At 42.2% G+C, this 18,440-nt stretch overlaps 1 long non-coding RNA gene across 1 annotated transcript in view; it reads right to left on the reverse strand.

The window, feature by feature from the left end:
- Positions 1-4,640, reverse strand: part of LOC139076202 (uncharacterized) — a 44,832-nt gene extending 40,192 nt beyond the window's left edge. Inside the window, exons 1-2 of the long non-coding RNA XR_011527573.1 lie at positions 4,544-4,640; positions 4,076-4,106 (exon numbers count right to left, since the gene is read on the reverse strand). This is a non-coding gene — a long non-coding RNA (uncharacterized lncRNA). The remainder of the gene's footprint in view (positions 1-4,075; positions 4,107-4,543) is intronic.
- Between the last annotated feature and the right edge of the window lie 13,800 nt (positions 4,641-18,440).

The following is an 18,440-nucleotide window of genomic DNA, read 5'->3' on the forward strand; positions in this document are numbered from 1 at the left end:
AGCTGAAAAGCATTTGAGAGTTTTAGATGAGAAGTTTCCTGTGAAATACTTTGGGTTCAGAAAGGTTTTTATTAAACTCACTAAAATTACATCCTTTCAGAAGGCTGTTAGAATAAGAGTTTATTTCCCTCAATCCTGCTTGTGAAATTACGGTCACTATCTACAAAATAATCCATGATTTTATTATTTTCCTAGAATACTTCAAATGGAGAAGGCAAAGAACAAGGAAATAGAAAATGAATTTGGGCAGAATAGTTAAATCTGGCACAGAGCAATAGTTAAATCTTACAGCAACCACAGGAAATAAAGCATTTTTTGTCCTATTTATGGGTGAGAAAACCAAGGCTTAGACTGGCAAAATAACTTGCCCAAAGCCACATAAACAGTAAATGACAGAGTTAGACCTTTAACTCATGTCTGTTGCAGAACCACTGCTCCTTCCACTACCAAGGTTCTGGAAGGGTGGGCCCCGCACGGCAGCAGCAGCATCACCTGAGAACTTGTTACAAACGCAAATTCTCGGGCCTCATCCCAGACCTCCTGAAAAAGATGCTCTGGGGGTGGGACAGAGTAATCTATGTTTTGATAAGTTCTGGATGATTCTGATGCACACTCAAATTTGAGAACCACTGCATTGTGCCAGACCAACTCACAAAAAAGGGAGGACACAGGCTTAGCGTTTAAAAGAGAAAAGGTGCTGGGCAGGGCAGAGTCTTGATTAAGAGTGCAGACACTGGGTGGACTCTAGCTTGGACCCTGGGAATAGCCTGGGAAAATGATTCCTACTTATAAATACAGTCGTGTGTCACTCAATGACAAGAATATTTCTGAGAAAGGCATCATCAGGCGATTTCATCATTTCATGAGCATTGTAGAGTGTATTCACACAAACCTAGACGGCATGGTACTAATGTTACGGGGCCACTGTCATATATGTGGTCTGTCGTTGATCGAAATATCATTGTGCAGCACCTGCCTGCACACTTTGAGACTGAGACTTAGAGAATCAGAAACAGGCATAGCTGATGCCCTAAAAAGAGAGGGAATCATTTACCTCTTCCTTTTGTATAATTTTAAAACTGGAAAGAGGCTGATAATGAGAACAGCTACAAGACTCAGAAAGGTGAACTGATTTGCTCCAAATCACACAACTAGTTGGTTAGAGCCAGAGCCAGAAATAGGACACAGGTTTCCAATATCTAGCTTATACTTATTCTATCGGGCCTCCAATTCTTTTGCTCTCCTTCACATTAACCATTAGATACAGCATTGCATTTTTCTCTTCCGAGTCACGGCATGGAGCCTGAGATGAATTTAACTTTAAAATTCTGAAAAGGATTCCAATTTTTTATTCAACCTTTCTACTTCCTGGCTCTTGGCCAAGGAAGCCAGCCACCTGTTCTTCATCCATTTTTATCAGCTGGAGAATAACTGAGTGAGAAATGCCAGAAGTAACCTGGTCCAGAAATAGGGCATGGGGCCCCCTGTTAAGGGAGCTGCAGTCGGCAGGGAAATCGTGGGGACAGATGGCAGGCAGAGATGTAATCAAGAATGAAGACACAGCAAGTGCCTGCTGTCATCTGGAACTTTCTTCCTTCCTAGGTTTCCCACCTCATCATAAGCCAGCTTTGTTGGAAGAGGCACAATAGAGAAATTAAAAATTAAATATGAGGGACCAAGAATGTTGTTGCGAGTGACAAAAGCATAGAGGAAAGAGAGAGAAAAATAGGTCCAAGGTAGTAGGAAAGAATTAACCAAAACCCTGATCGACTAGGCTCCTGGCAGAGAAGGGTGGGAAAACAGAATTCGAGTTGCTACATAGGTTTTCCAGATGAGAAAGGGATGGAGAAGAGGGAACAGAATTCATGCAAATCTTAAGAACTACTAGGTGGGTATGAAAAAGGGAGAAAGCTATTTCTGCAACTCCAAAGCAAAAGCCAGACAGCGAATCTGACTTCCCGATTTAGGGCTGGGAGAGGCGCTGCTGCAGGGGACCAGTGACAAGCTGAGCATAAGATGCAATGCCAGCCTGATAATTACAGATAATTAAAAGTTGGAAGGGAACTAATATTCTGATTATGTTTTATTCCAAACAGAATTGAATTGTGGATTTTAAGATGGTATAAAGATGAGGAGGCAAGTTGGTACAAAGGAGGTAGCATGACTTGCTCCCCATAAGAGATGGCCTGGGGCCAGGTACCATGAGTGGATGGGGTTCACTAGGCAGGAGTAGGGCACATCAAACCGGCAAGTACGTTGGGACCCAGGTACCAAATCAAGAAGAGAATTAAAAATGGTCCTAAATGAGGTCAAATTACAAAGATGTGCAGAGTCAAAAATAGGGATTCAGAGACAAGGTAATAAAGTAGGAGATGAGCATCAAATCACCAAAAATGTCAGCTTGCATTTGTGGCTTTCTACATTAAGCAGGAGCTGGTTCCATAAGTGGGTTTCCTGGTTTAATAGGTTAGGGTCAGAAGTCGGGCAAATACCAGTTAGGTGGCCTTAACTAAGTTCTCTTTCAGCAGCAGTCTGCTTATCGACAAAGAGAATGATGGAAATTTTTCCTCCTGGTGCCAGACCCCAACCCCCACCAAGTGAATGTGAAAATCAAATTAAAAGTTATGTCTGCAGAAAAGGCTCTGAAATGCAAGGGGCTCTTCAAACGCAAGGTGATGATGTCGTTAGTTCTCTAACTCTACGCTGGTTATCAGTTCAATGAGAGGAGTGGTACGTGTGTGAGCTGTTAGGATGCAAGGGGAAGAAACTCGGGAATGATGCTCTAGGACAGCGGGTTAATTCCAGGCAAACAATACAGTGCAAGTTCCCTTCTCTGGCCAGGATTTATACTCCTATTATCAAAGCCACCAGCTATCAGACTATGGTTTCCCATCGCAATAACAGGAGGGTTGATTTTCACATGCAAGGTGCAGCATGCACCCCAATTACTATCTCTGACACTTACTGCAAAGTGGATGAACATCTCATTCTTAGGGACTCTAGGGTTCTTTAAGCCAGATGAAAGAGAAGCAGGGAGTCTAGCTTACCTCCAGGACACTTTGCTGAAGCTACCCGCTGGGTGATAAACCCTGCCACATTCATGTCTGTATGAGCATAAAGCAGGACAGTCTCCAGGATATGTCCAAGCATGATAACACGGAAACTATCACTAAAACTACGTAATGAATGAATTCCTGACAGAGACACCGCTAATTGTCCACCCAATGGCCATTCCTCTCCTTCCCACCACCAACCCCTCCCCCTTCCACTTGCACACATACTTCTTCCTTACTAACCTAATTTGTTCAGGGTTACAATACAGCCACTTAAAAATGTGTAAGTTCTCAACCTCCCTTGGACACAGTGGTGGTCCTACAACACATGTGTGACCAGTGAAATATAGGCAAGAGTCCCTAAGACGGATAAAAAAGTTAAGCCTTGCAAAAAGGCTTAAAGGTAAACTCCATCATTTACCTTTCTTCCTGCAACCATGAGGCCTAGATATATAGCCGCCATGCCATCTTTGACCATGGCAAACATGAGGATGAAGCCCACCCCATAAGGAAAGAGAACGGGAAGACAGAGCCTGAGTCCCCAGGGGCGTCGCTGGGCAGCTGCCCCAGCCTGCCTCTATGCTTCTTATTAAGTGAGAAGAACAAACCCCTTATTTAAACTTCTCTTGGTTGGCCTTTCTTTTATTTTCAGCTGAATATATTCCTAATTGACAAGAGAAACTTTCTAAGGGATATTGGGACTTATTAGCCACATCAGTTCATTTGAGACATTTACTGGGGAGACAGTGAAGGCAAGTAAGATTGATAAAGAAATTCAGTCGAGATGACACAGAGGGGCTGATGTTTACCGATACATCATCATTCTGACATGAGTAGAAAAGGCTAAGGGCATTTTAAAGGAAGAAAACTGTGGACATGAGTCTGGCAGGGCTCTCAATCTATTAACCTGTGAATATTTACTAAGCCCTGTTCTGCGCCCAGCGGCCTCTGCCTCCTTCTTTTGTCAATACCATCCTTTGAAACTCCAAGATTATTCATTGGTAAAAAAGGAAGGATCTTACCTCCAAGGATCCTAAATTGCTTCAGCAGTATCTGTAGAGAGAAACGTCATCCATTGATGTACTGGGAACTTTCTCTCTGTTACCCATTCACCCGGCAATGGAAGTAGTAATAGATACACGTTTATTCTACTTTTTTTGAAACTTCTGTTGATTCATTCATCCTATGTGGATAAGAAACTTTGAAAGCCAAGCAAAAATGAGCTGAGTTTCCAGCCCTAATAAAATAACACAGGGAATGCTAACCGTAATCTTGTGATGCTGCTTTGTAACTACGCTTAAGTGATCACTAATACACGTGGATGATGGTAGTTACTTATATGCCAACAAGCCACTTTTTCGGTCTCTCTCCTTGTTTTGTTGATTTTCCAACGTCTAGAATTAGCAGCAAAGCCCATGGAATTATTATTTCAGTATCATCATATATGCACACACATATTCACTCAGAAAAATACAAAAGAGACCAAATACCTGGACCTTCTCCAGGCAGAGGAGAGTGCTTCTTGATCATGGCCTGCCTTCCCACGGCCCTGCCCGCTCCCTGACCTCTAGGGTTGAGATTTTCTCGCCTCTAACGGGACACCAGAATCCTATCAAATAGTCCTCTCCTCTCTAATCACTTCAAAGTTGCTGGAACACCAAAGCAGCATGTCCCAGATGACAGAGAGCTAAAAAAAGCAAGACTCCCAGAGCACTGGACTATAGAAACAAAAACATCACCTCTGCAGTGCAATGTGCCCAGCACTCTTCCAAGTGGCTTACTGAGCTTCAGGCATTTAATCTTCACAAAACAACCCCAGGAGGCGGATTCTCTTATCATGCTTATTTTGTAGGGGAGGAATGGAGGTATTGGATAAGTAACTAGTAACACAGCTAGTGAGTGGCAGAGACACGGTTTGAACCCAGGCAGCCTGGCTCCGGAATCTGGGCTCCTAGATGTTATACTCTACACTCTCCCTCCCCAGAGCATTGTAGGAACCCTGCTGTTTATTCTTTCTCCCTCTCAGCCCCCAGACCCAGTTTTCACGCTTCTCTGCCCTGCTGTGTCCTGGCGTGCCAAACCCTACCTGCATCACCCAGGCTCCTCTCTCCTGGGGCTTCCAGCTGGGTTTGGCCAATGTAAAGGGCTGGCAGGAGATAAGACAGTGGGAAGGATATTTATTCCCCTCTTCATCTTTCCCCACTCCCTCCTTACCTCACAACAGTTCTGACCATGGTTACAGCTCTTTCTAGGCAGCCACTCTCCCATCACTCCTGTTCTCAAGGACTCTGGTCCACCGAGAACACTATCTTCTCTTCCCTCTCTAGGCCTAGGGAATTCATAGCACCCTCTGTGGCCCATCTTGGGATGTTTCTCCATCCTTTATTGTTTGCCTAACTCTGTTCACACTTTGTAAGTAGTTCCTTAATTAAACTCTCTTCACCTAAAACTTTCGAGTATGTCATCTCTTTTCTTCCAGGATCCCAGTCTATACAAAGGTTCATATGACAAAGACGCCCTTGCTGGTCAAGGGTGGTGGTCTTGTGGAAAAGACACAGCACTCTGACACCAACCTCCATGTCCTTAGTAGCATCTCAGTTCTCTGAAATAGGTTAATGGACTGGAGACAAAGAGAGACACTTTAAAATAATAAAAGGGTCCATATGTCAGGAAGATATAATAATTATAAATGTATATACATCTAATAACAAAAATTCAAAGCATATGAAACAAAAATTGACAGAACCAAAGGGAAGTAGACAAATCCACAACTCTAGTTGGAGATTTTAACACACCTCTCAAAAATGATAGAATAGGTAGATAAAAAATCAGTGAAGGCACAGAAAATCTGAACCACTGCCCCCTCTTCACACCATTATCCACAATATCTATACCAGCAGACACATCTTCTATTGGTATTTAGAGATAAAATAACTTTAAATGCTGGCACACTAGTATTACTGTCTATCAATCAAAGTGCCAATGAACTATGAAATCCCTTAACCAAGAGGATGTGAAAAGTAGAGGGTTCCTGAAACTTGCACAAGCAAATAAAGGGGCAACTTAAGAAGAACCACATCAAGGAGAGGCTGGAGACTCAAAAGACAAGATCTGGGTTATGATTCAATCCATTTATATAAAGTCCTAAATTCCATCAATAGTGTTAGAAGTCAAGTTAGTGGCTACTCCTGGGAGATAATGACTGAAAGATAACATAGGGTGGGCTCCTAGGATACTGGTTATGCTTCATCAGTTGATCTAGGTTCTGGTTACACTGCTGTGTTCAATTTGTAAAAATTCCTTAAGCTATACCCTCATGATATATGCTCTTTTGGGAATGTATATTATTCTTCAACCACAAAACATTTAAAAAAGACAAACTCTGTGAACTTCACACTTTTATTTCAGTTCTTGGCTTATCTTTACGAATGTTAGTTGGAACAGAGAAATAACACATGCAAAGATATTTCACATCCTATTGTGCTTGGCAGGGGTGCACTTGAGGGAAACATTAGCCCTCAGTGCAGCACCACAGATCACAAAGGGACCTGCAAAGTGAGTAAGTAGGAATTACATTTAATAAAATAGAACTTCCATAAGTTTAGCTCTCCCTGTTAATTCCTGGCTGGGATCGCCGGCCCCAGTTCTCTCCACCTTTCCCTGCATCCATGAACTGTGCTATGAGCCTTTGAAAAAAGAAATTTCTTCCTGCCTCCATAGACAGAGTACATTTCCCCAGCTCCTGCCTTTGAGCTTGATCATGTGACTTTCTTTAGCCAGTTAGAATTGAGCAGGAGCGCCAGTTCCAAGTCTAGGCCTTCAGAGGCCTTATGTGTTTCTATTTAGTCTTCTGCGCCTCTCCCGTTGCCTTAAGAAGCGTTTTCTCCAGGTAGTGCTGTCCCTTTATCTTGAACCTCAGAATGAATCACATGGAGCATACCTGAGCCAGCTGGACCTTCAACTTGAGGCAGAGACACTGTAACAAACCAGCAGACATATGAGCTAAGTAAATGCTCATTGTAAACAACTGAGATTTTTGTAGCTGTTTGTTACACAGCAATAGTTAACCACTACACTAGCCAAGAGCCAGAAATATGTGATTGAAGCAAATTGTACAATTCTGCCTCATTCCTTCAAGCCATAAGACCTATTCATACACAGTATAGCCTGCACAAGGTTTTTAAGTATTCTTATTCTTCCTATTATTATTGCAGGCTTCTGATGTTCAAGCATGGTTCACAGTTTCAGAGTTGCTAAGGGCAATGCCCAGATCAAAACTAGAGAAGAGGGGTGGATGTCAGCTAAGAGATGCAAGGGAAAGTTGTAAAACAGACCACAGAGTGCCTGAATTTCCAAGCTTCTGGCTCTCTGGTCTATTTACAAACGTCTTCCTTCTGCGGTCCTGAGTAAAGACTTCTACCGTCCCGCGAAGCCTCGTGTAACATATTCTTTGAAATAGGCCTCACCTTCCTCCTCCCCACCTTTGAGCCACGCCGCACTGTGGAGGCTCCAGCATGGCAAACGGATCACAGGCAAATTGAGAAAAAGAGTCCCTTACTAGTGGCAAAGTAGGCCACTTCTTCACATCATGCGTAATGAGAGGGGTAATGCTTTCCTCCCCCAGACTGCTATTTATTCTCTTTCCTCAAAACTACCTGCTCTGATCCTATGGTATGAGAACCCCAGCTCAGGTCTGCATCTCAGAGTCCGTGAGTGAGTCACGCGTCCTCTTACCACTCCATATCTCCAGTCACTTCTCTCAAGTTGCAATGAGAAAGTATGAGCTCTGCTTTGGCAAGCCCTGGAAGCTCTTTGGTTTAAAAATTTTAGAAGGCACTCCTGAGAGCTTGGGCAGCATTGGCAAAAGAGAGCACATCGATAGCCTTTGGCAGAAGCACTGTCTTCCTGACATTCAGAAGCTTTTGGAAAGGCTTCATTTGCATACTCAGCCCTGTCACAGAACTGGGCCTTGTAAATCCAGAGTCTAGCGTCTGTCAAAATAAGAATGCACTTTGGTGTACCTGACAGGAGTCTGAGAAGGCTGCCCAATGTGGAATCAGACACTGGCACATGTGGCTTTCAATTCACAGAGCAACCTACTTTTTCTTGTGGATAAGTGAATCAGAAAGGAAGTAAAATTTACTACAGACCTACAAAGTGCCTGGCAAAGTACTTAGGATTTTTCATGCATTATCTCCTTTAATCCTCATAACAGCTCTGTAAGGTCATTGTATTTTTTTCCTTTTATGGAGGCTCAAAGAGATTAAATGACTTGCTGAAGGTCATGTGGCTAGTAAAAATGAGAATGCAAATTTGAACCTGGATCTATTCCATTGTGTTCTTAGAACTCAAAAGATGAGTGTGACTACGGAGAGCTTGGGTAAGACTTAAGAACACTATCAATGGCAGGAATGCTGATGCATACTTAACCAATTTGTTGAGGTGTTTGTGCACCTTAACAAAATTCCTTGCATCGTCGTTTAGACTTGTGCTCTAGAAATATGAGTCACTCGTGGAACCTATTTTCTTTCTTTCTTATTGCTCCCTGGCAACAAATGTAACTGGTTCTGATTTCTTTATCGGCTCGTTCATTAGGAGCCAGGGGGAGCCTGCAGTCTGGATGGTGATTTAGGACATTAATTACCTCCAGTTATCTTTCTGCAGACCTGTGTCTCTTCCTGACTCGGTATTTCCTGGAATTTCTTAACTTACTCCAGGGATAACTGAGAAGCTGCAACAGAGCCACTGCTAATTAGGTTTCTACTTTGGTGGCAAAGGTAGAACAATGGGTTAGCATGGGTGGCCAGTGAGAGATGCTGTGTTTTCCTCCCCAAGACAAGCCCATGTTTCTCTTTCTCCTTTCTGTCTACAGCAAAGCAATTTATTTTATACTAAATTGGGGTGCAAGTTCAGATGTGACAATCACGGCTATTTGTATTGGTGACCTTTTCTCCTGGGAGGTGAGAATGGGACTAGGCTCTCAGTGGACACCTTGTGTGTCTTGGAGCTCTTCAGCAGAGTCGCAGTGGAGAAATTGGGACTGAATGACACAATCAATGCTCCCTGTGATCCTGAGGGTTTCATCCAATTGTTAATGGTGAAATCTTGGTGGAAAGAGCCTGACCGTCATTATTAATCTCAGTGGTTTTCTATTTCCCCTTTTATTCTGCTCCTTCTCCCCACATCATGCAATCCGTACTTGATTCATTTGGACCTCAGATGCAGAGAGTGAAGATTGGCATTCTCAGTTCATGGCACACTATCGCCATAGTTTCCTTTCTTGTTTAAATACACATTAGCTGAAAAGTCCATCATATAAAGTATGGAGGGCACAAGGAGATTAAGAAATACATTACAAGAACTTCAAAGGTTAAATAATTGCTAGCATCCAAGTTCGCATTTAAAGTAAAGCTCCAGACACTCATTCAGTTAACACATACCGTCATATGGTGGCCTAAAAACCCCAAATTGCTATGGATAGAACATTTGCAAATGTCACGTGAGAAAGTCATTTTTCAAACAACATATTATACATTGAAATACTTTTTAAAAGTGAAGACTGGAGTTACACAGAATTGAATCAAGTGAAAATTCAAGGTCAATGCTTAAAGCTGTTGTCAAATGTTAGAACAAATCTAGGAAAATTTCAAGATTTCTAGGATTAAGAGGATGAGGAAGATAAACAATTTCTAAGTAATCTAGAAGTTTAGGGGACCCTATACTACATATGCGACTTTATGTAACACTTTTTTATAGCTGGTAATCTTCTTCTTAAACAGCCCACGTCCCCAAACACAACCAACACCACCTCATCCTTGTCCCAATTAGGTGCATTAAACATTCAGAGATATTTTCTTTCCTTTTCTGATGGGTTTTCGTCCTTTACATGGCAGTGGCTCCTAACACTTTGCAATCAATCTTCTCCTGGCCCCTAATAGAAAAATTTCAAGTAATATGTGATCATTATATCTCTCTAATTCCCGAGGTGAACTAGAATCAAAATGAAATCTAAAGAACTCCTTACTACTGAAAGGGGAAAAAAATCCTGTACCTTCAGGTAGCTTAGAATCAGATAAGGAAGACACTGAAGTAAGAAAGACAATACCATACAGCGTGATAAATAATATAGCAGCAATAATTTTATGGAGTATTCTATGGGAAAATATAAACCATACTTGGAAAGGGAAGAAGGAAGGTCAGAGATAGCTGCCTGGAGGATATGATGTCTGAGCAAAAACCAGCAAAGCAGGCCAGAGACAGGCAAGGAAAGAACAATATAGACTGAGTCATCGTCTCAGTTTTCTGTATCCAAATGTTTCAATGTCCCAGGATGTTTAAGATCAACATGGAATATAAGTGGAACTTTACAATAATAGACCAATAGGGCTAACGCTGCACGTATCCTTAATTAACACCAAAGCCCTTTATGTAGTTTATTTTATAGCCCATCAAGTGATGCCACATGAGCCAACACTGATTTGCAGCACCACCATTCTGGAAATCTCACCCTTCTTTGGTTTGCTCTAAGAAGCTGTAGTGGTTCCCTACACCCGGGAGCAACATCCTCTTCCCTTCTCTGGAATCCAGAAAAGATAACATAGACAATCAATAGGAATTATAGTTTTTTCTCTATCCACATTTTCAGATATAGCTTTATTGCATAAAAAGAAGAACACTTGGTTAGAAATATTCAAAAACTGGACTGTAGTGGTAGGTGTACAATTCCATAAATTTACTAAAACCATTGTACTTACCCTTACAATGGGCGAAGTTTAAGGTATGGAAATTATAACTCAAGAAAGCACGTTTAAATGTTAAATTTTTTAAATTGATATCTTATTTCTTTCAGTGCATTTTCCATGCTTTTCTATATCATTATTTATTTTATGGAAGCAGTGGCCTTGCTTCTGCATCCTGGCTCCCACCCAAGCCAGCTCTGTGACCTCAGTGCAGGGGAAACCTCTCTGAAACTCAATTTCCTCCCCTTAAAGATGGGTTTTCATATTACGTTTGCACCTCTCTCATAGAGGGGATAAATGAGAAAGTGCAAGATCAATGCCAAGCAGCGTCCTCATAATTAATAGAAGCTCCGTAAATATTAGTTTGCTTCCTTCCTTCTCTTTCTTGAAATATAACATTTGGTAACCAATTTGCACGTTGCATCAATAACACCCCTTCTAAGGGATTTGTATCCGTGCCTAAGAGCTCTTAGTATTCCACAGCAGTGGCTTGCTCCCCATCGTGTGGGCAGAACGCATCCCTCCACCTCTCTGGTCGATAACCTGCCTGGCCTGTGGCTCTGGGCTCCCCAAGAAGTGACAAATCCTCCCCACCTTCCCCCTTGCCAGTGGCCTTCTGAAAGTGATATCATTTTGCTTTGCACTTTTCGTTTAAGATACAAAAGCTTGTTTCAAGCAACAGCAGGCTTTCCAAAGCGCTTCCAGGATTCTTAACAGTAGAGGTCATGAGAAAGAGAATTGCCACCCAGAAAAGAAAGAATCCGCTAGCATGCTTCTCCTCTGCTGGCACCCAGAGTTCGCCAGCTCCCTCGGACTGTATAGTTAATGCCTCACCCAAGGAACAGGGGGGAATTAAGATGCCTTGAATGAGAAGCAGCTGAGAATGGGCAGCTTAGACCTGACGTGCCAATGTGCGTTTCTCTTCTCCGTGACTCATTTTGGGCAAATCCTAACAAGTACCAGTCACTCTCCTCATCTCAACAGCCTCTGGTGAGGCACTGGGATCATTGCTGCAGCCTTCAGCCGTGCAAGCAGCTCAAAGCAACTCTTCCCCTGTGGGGGTTAAATTAAGTAAGGCAAGCCCGCTGAGTCCTTGGTGTCTCCTCTTTCACCTTCTAGGGCTGCAGCCCCCTTGCCGTCTTGGTCTGCTAAGTTCTCTCCAGCGACCTTCTGAGAACCTAGCCAGCCTGACGTGGAAGAAAAAGACTGGGGTACTTTCCAGGAGAACTGACATTTCCCATCACTTCTTCCCCCTCACTATCCAGCTGGCCCATACCAGGAATTTCACTGAGAGATCCTTACTCCTTTAGCCCAAGGCTTTTATTCTCAAAATATAACTGTCCAAATGTAATAATATATGTTAATAGTCTTTACAATGTTTATATCCTTCAACTTATCGACCCCAGTATAGAAATTTAGCCTGACAAAACAGTTATGTGACAAGATTTCTGCGCCAGGATGTTTATCACAGGATTGCTTATGATATTTTTAAAAAATGGAACCAATGTAAATGCCCAAAAACAAAAATATAAAAGAAATTTGGCATAGCCGTATGATGGAGTATCAAGTAAATATTAAAAATCATGTTTGCAACTCATACGCTAATAGCTAATAAAAAAACAGGACAAAAATTATATAGTGAGTCTGATCAAAACAACACACACACACATCCCACACAATATTTTGCATAGAGAAAATTCTGGTAGGAAATGTTGAAAAATATTGACAGTGTTTCTCTTCAGGTGGCGGGACTATGAGCAACATTTTTTTGTTAAATTTCTGCTGTTCCATGTATTTCCCCTTTAGTGAGCATATGTTATTTTTCCGACGAAAATAAGACTTTAAAAAATAAACTTATGAAAAGTCCACAATCCTCTAGAAAAGACAGAACTTTATCTTGTTCTTGCAAAGGGTCCCTGGAAGTAATAGTCACCATTTATGTCCAAGGTGTTTCAGTTTTCCAATTTTCTAAGGGAGAGAGTTGGGTTTTTTTTCCCAAAGATTGGCACCTGAGCTAGCAACTGTTGCCAATCTTCTTTTTTTTTTTTTGTCTTTCTGCTTTTTCTCCCCCAATACCCCCAGTACATAGTTGCATATTTTAGTTGTGGGTCCTTCTAGTTGCGGCATGTGGGACACCGCCTCAGTGTGGCCTGATGAGTGGTGCCATGTCCGCGCCCAGGATTCAAACCAGCGAAACCCTGGGCCGCGTAGCAGAGTGCCCGAACTTAACCACTCGGCCTTGGGGCCGGCCCCTAAGGGAGACAGTTTTGATTCAAAGGAGAGAGGGGCCGGCCTGGTGGCGCAGCGGTTAGGTGCGCATGTTCCACTTCTCGACGGCCCGGGGCTCGCCGGTTCCGATCCCGGGTGTGGACATGGCACCGCTTGGCAAGCCATGCTGTGGCAGGTGTCCCACATATAAAGTAGAGGAAGATGGGCACGGATGTTAGCTCAGGGTCAGTCTTCCTCAGCAAAAAGAGGAGGATTGGCAGTGGTTAGCTCAGGGCTAATCTTCCTCAAAAAAAAAAAAATTCTAAAAAAAAAAAAAGAAAGGAGAGAAAACTTAGAGCATTAAGTATTAGTATTGAGTACTGAGGAAGAAGGAGGAGGTGTGGTGTTGGTGGCCTAGGAGTGAGACTGAGGTCAAACTCATAATACATCACCACCCCCGCTAATATTACTCCTTCTCAGAAACCCATAAGCCATAAGCCTTGACACGGTAACGAGAAGACTGCAGGGCCCAGCCCGGTGGCGCAGCAGTTAAGTGTGCACATTCCGCTTCCGGGGCCTGTGGTTTGTAGGTTCGGATCCCGGGTGCGGACATGGAATCGCTTGGCAAGCCATGCTGTGGCAGGCGTCCCACAGACAAAGTAGAAGAAGATGGGCACAGATGTTAGCTCAGGGCCAGTCTTCTTCAGCAAAAAGAGGAGGATTGGCAGCAGATGTTAGCTCAGGGCTAATCTTCCTCAAAGAAAAGAAACAGAAGACTGCATATAGGCAGGTAAGGCAGTCTAGTGAGAAAAACACTGGATTAGAAGTACCCAGATCTTTCAGAAAGAAAAAAAGCAGCCCCTGACAGCTGTGACATGTGAGCCGCCTGGCACTCACCGATAGACCTTGGGATTCTGTAGTTAATCATTTCACAGAATATTAACATCGGATGAAATCAATCTTGTCAAAGACAAAAGAAGACCTCTCAAGAACAGCGCGCAAACCACAAAAATAGCCTCCTGTAGTGGTTAAACTGGTGACTGCGGCTTCATTATCAATTACAATTTCATTGCAACTCCATTCCTCCCACCTCCTAAGCAAAAATTAAGATGCTCAATGGTAGAATTGCCCAGCTTCCCGATCGTACTCAATCCAGATAAAGCCAGACTTCCTCGAAGCCTCCCACAAATCTCCTAATCCAAGACCAATCCTATAACAAGCTTCTCCCACAGAAATGCCCCTTGTTCCCCACGGTGTGTGCCCTCCCTTGTTGAAAGAAACACCAATAAGCCCGACCTGTCTGCTAGTGGTCTTTGGCTGGTGGATATGGCCACCTTATTCCTCCTCTTTGTTCTGTCATTTCCTGGATGTGGTCTTGGGCAGCTCAATTGTCTTTACTGAGCCCCCTTTTCTTTGTTCTTAAAATAGTTACAATAATTCCATCCCTCTCACCTCTCAGGGTTTTTGCATTTTGGTTCCAATAACAGCAAATGATAAAACAAAAATGCCAGGTCTTTGCTGAAGGCAAATTCAAAAGCAATGAATGGTCTGATGTAGTTTGGAAAGAGCAAATTCAGTGTGGAATAGCATTCTGGCTCCTCCCCTGCTTACCGTGTGATGTTGAGCAGTTGGCCAAATCACTTAACCTCTCTGAGTGCCGTCTATAGGAAAATGATGATAATGATAGTCCGTCTACCTCACAGGGCTTTTGTGAAGCACGAATGAGAGAAATATATAAGAAACTTAGTTCAATACCTGGGACATAGTACGTATGGCTAAATGATGGGTCTTAAGCTTATCCATCTTGGCTTTCCACGACCTGACACTTTTTTAGACATCAAAAGAAATTTTTTAAATGAATATAAATGAGTGAATTACAATTGGAATTATTTTATTCACTGAACAAAAATTTTTGAGCACTTTCTACATGGCATATAACCTGAGAGTGCAGTGATAAATGAAACAGTTACCATTCCTTTCCAACTAATGAGGGAGATAGACATTAAACAAACACACAAATAAACTATATCTACAACCAGCTCTCCATATCTGTGGGTTCTGCATCCATGAATTCAACCAACCATGGTCGGTGGACATAGCACTATGTTTACAATCCACAAATATGGAACCCACAGAGAGGGAGGACTGACTAAAGAATTCAAGCATCCTCAGATTTTGGTATCCAAGGGCATCCTGGAACCAACCCCTCATGGATACCGAGGGATGACCGTACAAGCTGTAATAAATGGTACAGCAGAGTTTCTCCACCTTGGTACTACTGACATTTAGAACCAGATAACTCTTTGTTTGGGGAGCCATTCCATGCATTGCAGGATGCTTAGCAGCATCTCTGGCCTCTACCCACTAGATGCCAATAGCACCCTCTCCCCTCAAGTTGTGACAGCCAAAAATGTTTCTTAGATATCGTCAAATGTCCTGGGGTGGGGGGGAAGTCTCCCTCCTCACTCCACATTAAGAACTACTGCTATAAAGGAAAGAAAGCAGAGGATTCTCTGAGACGGCTGAATACAGGGACCAAATTTAGGTTACAAGTTAAGAGAAAGTCTGTTTGAGGAAACAACTCTGAAGTTGAAACCCCCAAAATGGTCAGGATATCGCTTGGCAATAGAGGAGGAGAATGTTCAGGCAGGGCCAACGTAAAGGCCCTGAGCTTGGAGTTCCAGAGGAGTTAGAAGTCCTGTGTGTCTGGAGCGCAGTGTGGGAGATGAGACTGGAGAAGACAGGCCATCGTGTGGTCTGTAAAATAGGAGGGCCGTTAGGACACCTGGCTTCTGCTGTGGTTCCACCCACTTGCCACGTGCAAACATCCTTTCTCATCTTCATTTGATCTCTGCGCTTCACCATCTCTACAACAAGGAATTATGGAAAGTTGAAACTAAAGGGGCAGTGTGACTAGGATTGCAAGCTGTCCATCAAAATCTGAATTCTCCTCTTTTTTCTGAACAAACAGCCAAACTAAACGTACCAATGTTTTAGTCCATTCAGTTTGCTGTAACAAAATACCATAGACTGGGTGGCTTATAAATGACAGAAATTTATTTCTCACAGTTCTGAAGGCTGGGAAATCCAAGATCAAGGCACAGGCAAATTCAGTGTCTGGTGAGAGCCCACTTCCTTGTTCATAGACGGTCATCTTTTCCTTGTAACTCTCATGTGGAGAAAGGAGCAAGGGATCTCTCTGAGACCTCTTTTATAATCCCATTCACACTAATCCCATTCATGATGGCTCCGCCCTCATGACCTAATCATCTCCCAAAGGCCCCACCTCCTAATACCATCACCTTGGGACTTAGGATTTCAACATATGGATGGGGAGATGGGCGAACAAACATTCAGACCATAGCAACCAGCCTCCCCTGCATCAGGTATGCCCATACAGCTGAGTTCTGGCCATTGGAAGACGAGCAGAGGTGATGGGCACAACTCCCAGGCCCAGCCTATGAGACACTACGGTGCATGATCTTCCTGGCTCTTAACCATCCTCTGGCTCGACGGCAGCGTCAAGGGTGATTATGGAAAGAACATACTGAAGATGGCAGCTCCTCTACCAGTCTGGGCCCCTCAGTGACTGCACGAACTGCATGGAGCTGACTCCCATTCACCCATCAGCCTCCCGACCAAGAATAGCCACACTGGATTGTTACATAAGACAGAAGTCAACTTCTGTTGTGCAAAGCCCTGAAATTTGGAGGTTTATTTGTTACCGAAGTTTGCATTATCCTAATAAATCTAAGCAACATCTCAGGAAACAGCTCTCTCTGGATGGAGGACACACGTTTCCTTTGACCAACAACTCAGTGTAGAAAAGGTAAACATCCTCCAGCTTTATTAGGCATCTGTGGAGCATTCAGGGAACAGCAAACTCTCAGACAACTCGCAACCATAAAAGGGATAATTTTAGCCTTAAACTTTTGATGTGCAGAATATACTGAAAATGAGCAGGGAAGTCCTCCCTTCTTTCCAAAATAGCATGTGGAGAATTTCTTTTGCGAACATTTTAACACTGTAACCAGACAAAGGAGAAAATCCCAGAACAATAAAAAGTTCTGAAACCAAATATGATATAGCTGATAAACTCTAAAACCTTCTGGTTTTACTACCACTACTACTACTACTGCTTCTAAATTTAAAATTAATTAATTACAAGTTGGTTAAAGGACATAAAATATAATTTGAAAAGGTGCATAAAATCACCTATATTCCTATTCTAAAGGTCTTTTATGTCACGCGTATCTCCTTTTTTCCTATCAGACTTTCTCATCTAAGTTTATGAATCCAAATGTCAATAGCTAGAGAAGACTTCCACTTTTCAGCAATCAAACACTTCGCAATCAACCAAGCAAAATGAACAATCTTCTGTATATTTATTCAAATGCACAACTTTGATCTATGTATAATTTAAGGAGTGGTATATAAAGAGGTTGTCCCAGGAAAGAACTGTCGAAGCATAAGCCAGAATAGATATGCTTTCAGCTGTAAGTAATAGAAAACTCAACTTTCAATGGGCTGAAGATTTCAAGGAGGATATTATCACTCAATAAGAAACCTGATATTGAGTGATAATAGAGGTATTTAACATTGCAACACAGTGCATATGTATATGTGTGTATGTGTGTGTATACACACATGCATGTGGTTACTTGTGTGTATACCAAAATAAAAGTTTAGTGAAACAAAATATACAAGATGCAATGTACTCTGATTTTATCTATCCTGTTTTACTTAGTTTTATTTTTAAAAACTATCAGTGACAAACAACCCAATTAAAAAATGGGCAAAATATTTAAACAGACACTTCACAACAGAAGATACACAAGTGGCCAATGAACCTATGAAAAGATACTAATTAAAAGATATTCATCAGATAAATGCAAATAAAATCCACAATGAGAGACCAGTAAAATACACTAGAATGGCTCCAATTTAAAAGACTGACAGCACTACGTGTTGGAGAGAAGGTAGAGCGCTCAGTACTCATCATTAAGTTGCTAATGAGAACGTAAAGTGGTACACTTTGGAAAACAATTTTGCAGCTTTTTACTAGGTTATATATACACTTACCAAAAGACCCAGCAATTCATAGTATATACCCAGGGCAAATAAAAACATATCTTCTCACAAAGACTTGCACGTGAATATTCATAGCGGTTTTATTCATAATCCCTTTAAAAGTTGGAAGCAACCATCACCTGTCCATCAACAAATGAATGGGTAAGCAAATTGTGATATATCCTAACAAAGGAATACCACTCAGCAACTAAAAGGAACTGTTGACACACACAATATTATACTGAGTGGAAGAAGCCATGAAGAAGACATGAATACTACTAATTGTATAATTCCATTTACATAAAATTCTATGTAAGAGAAACCTATTCTTAATGATAAGAAAAAATATCAGTGGTGCCTGGGATCTGGA

Source organism: Equus przewalskii, chromosome 15 (assembly GCF_037783145.1).
Source record: "Equus przewalskii isolate Varuska chromosome 15, EquPr2, whole genome shotgun sequence".
In the NCBI taxonomy this organism is placed as follows: Eukaryota; Metazoa; Chordata; class Mammalia; order Perissodactyla; family Equidae; genus Equus; species Equus przewalskii.